Source organism: Fistularia commersonii, chromosome 4, assembly GCF_037954325.1.
Source record: "Fistularia commersonii isolate RoL2024-O1a breed Wild chromosome 4, RoL_Fcom_v1.0, whole genome shotgun sequence".
NCBI lineage: Eukaryota > Metazoa > Chordata > Actinopteri > Syngnathiformes > Fistulariidae > Fistularia > Fistularia commersonii.
Window position 1 is genome coordinate 10,701,481 of NC_141287.1, and position 4,962 is coordinate 10,706,442.

Genomic DNA, 4,962 nt, shown 5'->3' on the forward strand with positions numbered 1-4,962 from the left:
AAGGTCCCTCCTGCAACCTCACTACCTCACCCATTTACACGTGTCATGCCCTAACTCCGTCGTATGTTTAATTTTTTTTTATCCTTTTTTATCCTTGTTGGTGTCACTCCACTCACATCGTGTTAATTTTTGTCATTGTTATTGTCACTGTTTCCGTTCTTATCCTTGTTGTTGTCGTTTTGGTTGTCTATTCTCACCCTTGCTGCCTTTTTTTTCATTCTGTTATCTATTCTTATCCTTGTTGTTGTTCACTCTGCTGTCTATCTATTTGTGTCTATTTGTATTTGCAGTCCCTATGTCCTCTATTGTAAGTCGCTTTGGATAAAAGCGTCTGCCAAATGTAATGTGATGTAATTTACGGATGTCTTTTGCAATCTTTTAATTTTCTCTCCTATTGATATTTATACTCATATTTATTGATACTGTCATTATAGTGCTGCTGTGACAAAAGAATTTCCCTGTGGGGATCAATAACGTATGTCCTATCTTATCTTATCTTATCTTATCTTATCTTATCTTATCTTATCTTATCTTATCTTATCTTATCTTGGGCGTCATGTTGTTCCATTGAAGTCCCATAAACAAGAATGCCGTCCATAAGACTTAAGCATCTTCTACAGGAAGATCTCTAGTGGACTTGTTATGCTCAAAGGTCATCTCTTGAAACAGTCCCTCCCAAACAGTGCAATGAATTTTGTCAGCTTGCAGCTGTCTGGATTCAGTGGAATTTGCCAGAATCCACTGGCAGAGTCCAGGGAAGAAAAAACTGTCTCACCGGTAGTTAGGGTGTAGTGTTCTCTTTCACCTGACTTGTTTACTTTTGTCTACACAGATCCTGGTTTTGGCTGTGCACCTCTTCAGAACTGGAACCACGGGCGTGGACCATTCAGAAGGTTGTGCTGCTCGATGACCCGGTTGTTCTCCATTCTTTTCAGTTTCTCTATTACTTTTTGTAGCATGGGAGAGGGTACACTACATGCAGTGTGCACAGCATTGTGGTACGGCATCATCTCTCAGTTTGATTTTTACTGGTTTAGTTTTACACGTGCCATGCTCACCATAGGCTTGCAGATTACAGGTGCTGGGTTTGACTTCATCTACTTGCCTGACTGGGTTCATCCTTGCTGAAAGAGTCTGGCTGAGTATGTTGTTGGCTCCATGTCCACGGACTACGTAGGCTGTGAATGGATAATCTTTCCCTTTGTGACTGACTGTCGCATTGAAACGGCCCAGACACAACAGTTCTCCAGGGCCGTCCAAATGTATGTCAGATGGTGAGTGTGTAAAATGTGTCCTCATTTATTACAATGATGTTGACTCCTGCATCAATTTTGAATACTCTCCAGGTGGAATCCACACATAGCTGTACAGTCCACTGTTCACTTGTCTCATTAACGTCACACATTGAGCCTGGAAAATATGAGGTCTGCACAGTCCTATCAGTCTCTGTCACCTCATTCACTGATCTGTTGCAGCCCAGTGTTCCATTTTATGACAGTTATGCAAGTCGCATTCTCTGCAGGTCACTTTTCATCCATGTTATATCGTGATTTATCGTGTCTTTCCTACCAGAGGCTATCGGACTTTTTAATTCCTCTCCCTTCATCTGCATGGAATCTGAAAATCTAAAACGTTAAAAAAAAAAAAAAAAAAAACACACCCACTCACTGTAAATTGTAATAATTTAAACTGTAATAATTCATCTGTATATATGTTCATAACTGTGCAATATTTCATAACAGCTACATGTACAATATTTTTTCATACTCTTTTGCACTCCTTATCTTTCACTTGTTACTTAAGACACTTTATAGTTTTCACTTGTTACTTAAGAAAACTTTATAGTTTATTTGTATTTCTTATTCTCCCTTGTTCTCTTATTTTTTACGGTTTATACAATTTTCCTACTATTATTTATTATTGTTATATTTTTCTTGTAACTCTGGCACAACAAGTTCCTTCGGGATAAATAAAGTTGTTCTTATTCTTATTTCCTAAATTTTCCAGATCTCTTGTCATTTCCCCCCCATTTTCTATCTTTCGACTTGTCTTGTTGTCGCTATTGTGGTTTACAGCTGGCGTTTTTCCATTTAAACTGCACCCCGTGTACTGACTCGACAGTGTCTCCCTGCAGGCTCGCTTGTACTACGACTTCGATTTCCTGACAGTCTGAATTGTCTACGCCGACATTAGGTCCGTCACAGATGAGGTTCTCTTTGGGAGTGACAAGGATGGATAGCATCAGGAAAGAGTCCATCAGAGGGACATAATCTGTTAGATGATTTGGAGATAAGGACAGCGTAGCCAGACTGAGATGGTTCGGTCATGTTCAGAGCAGTGATAGTGAATATATTGGTAGACGGATGCTGGAACTTGTGCTGCCAGGCAGGAGGTCTAGAGGAAGACCAAAAAAAAAAAGATTTATGGATGTAGTGAGAGAGGATATGAAGTAAGTTGGTGTGAGAGAGGAGGATACAGAGATCAGGGTTAGATGGAGAAAGTTGATTTGCTGTGGCGACCCATGAAGGGTAAACCTGAAAGGAAAAGAAGAAGAAGAAGAAGAGGCATTCGGTCCACCATCAGCTGGAACTTGCAGGAAAGCTCCCTGTCCAGGGATATTCTCCTCTTTGGTTGCACCAAACTCACAGTGCTCAGATAGATCATACAGGGCTCAAATAAAACACTCAGCTCTTTCCGCTGGACTCGCTGGTGAAAAACATGCCTGTTTTTCGATAATATTCCTCTGTGGAAAGAGACGGTCATCAAACTTCCCCACTACAACGACATTCAGTGTCATTGCAGTGTCTATCCTTAGCAAACGGAAGTGACTTGTAAATGTTTTCCGTCTCATTGCCCATCACATAAATCATCTTTTTTAAGTTTTGTAGCGATCATGTATTGCTCAAACGTTGTTTCTGGTCCGGCCACTTTGTCGCCTTATCGAAAGAAAAGTTCACTGAGGGATTAAACCTCAACTCTATGCGTGTCAAAACACTTCCACAACCCTCATCTGAGGGGCTTCTTCAATTCAGAACTTCAGAACTGATGAGGATGAGGGGTGAAACGTCTTCTACTGAAGATATTCAAGTCCAGTTGCCACGACAAGAAGATTTCTCTTTCTCTTTCTCTTATCTCCAGGATATGGTCAAGCCACATGTCCCTCTTCAAAATATACCTCTTCACCAAGCACTACCCCACTAATTGCACTCAGCCCCCAACTCCTCCAAAACAAAACAAACAAAAAAAAAAAACAAGAAATGAATATATGTATGTATATTATTTTGAGATGGCTATTTGGTATAGAGTGGTCACTTATGACTTCCGACTACTTGGACTTTGGATCTTCGGTGACTGACTTGCACTTTGTGTAAGTCGCTTTGGATAAAAGCGTCTGCTAAATGACCATAATGTAATGTAATGTAAAAGATTTCTACAAGAATCCACCATGACCGGGATGACCAAGAACCTCCACAGACAAGTGCAGGAGTATGTTTGTATTTTTAAGTTACAACCCTATGTTGTTATAACAATAAGAGATATTCGCCAAGGCCTCTGACTGACATAGATAAAACAAAAAAATCAATCAGATATCACAATATGGTCAGGAGACCTGGCATCTTTCTGACCATGTAGTGTTTTGGTGACCTAATCCCCTGCTTGGCTTGGCTTTTATACCTTATTTTATCAGTCTGCCAGTCCCCTCCCCATCTTTTTTGCCACCCACCCACGTGTCAGCTTGGACCGGCACACTGGGCACCCGACCCTGTTCCAGTGGAGCTGGACTTGTACCTCGTGATTTGCTTAAAAGTGCAGCTGAATTAATGTAAGCTTTAGCCATAGTTCTACTCAGCACAAATGCCGTATTTGTTTTCAGTGAGTCACATGAGCCTGACCTATACAGATTACCTCTTGTTTTAATTAGATATGATTACACACATACACAGGTAATGTTTTTTGGGGGGGACTCCTGATACTTTGGCATTAATTGTTCACACTTTTTGATCATCTCAAATAATCCATATAATTGGAGCTGGACCTTTTCTTTCTGCTTCCTTGTTTGCTCTTCACATACATTGAGAATTAAGGATCCCCTTAAGTGGAAAGGGCCTATTTATATTTTGAGAATATCACACAGATTTTTCACATCTTTGTCAGGCATCTTTGGACATTGGATAGCAACCCGACATTTAACTCTCATTCATCGACCAGGGGATGGACGTTTCACTATTCTGATATTGATTCTTCAATAACCGCCGTTCAATATTTTGGAATCAATACATTTTTCTGATCGATGCAATACCATGTGCCATTTGTTTTAAGCAGTACATCTGTCTGTGAAAATGAGCATGGACTTCTGTGTCTATATCAGAAATGACTACAAATTAAATGAACCATTATCTTATTAAACTACCCTAAATATGCGACTGAGCAATGTGAATCTTGGATAAAGCTGTGTTTAACAATTTACCTGACAAATGTAAAAGGTTCACATGCTTGTGTGTATCAGAAAATACAGACACTTTTGTTCATAGAATGTTATTAATGGAGATACAAATTCTGTTTACATCAAGTTATAAATGAAACATTTTTTGAAAAGCAAATACTTGAATACAGCCGACAAAATGAACTTAATTGCAGTCGAATTATCTATTATAATGTTAAAGAAATAAAACATATCAGTGACCTATTTTATTGCCATTCCACTATCATTTCTTTCAAGTGTTTACGTTTGTTTTGTTTTGTTTTGTTTAAGATAATTCATATTCCTTTTCAATCAGTCATATGTTGTATCTCTAAGGAGCAAAAAAGAATCGGTATCGATATTGATGAGAAGACCACACTGACAACAAGAATACCATAAACTACCGGTATCGTACCAAAAAAGGGGGGAAAAAAAAGAAAAAGAAAAAGGAAAAAAAAAAAAAGAGAGTTGGTACTGGCCAGCCCAAAACATCGATCCTC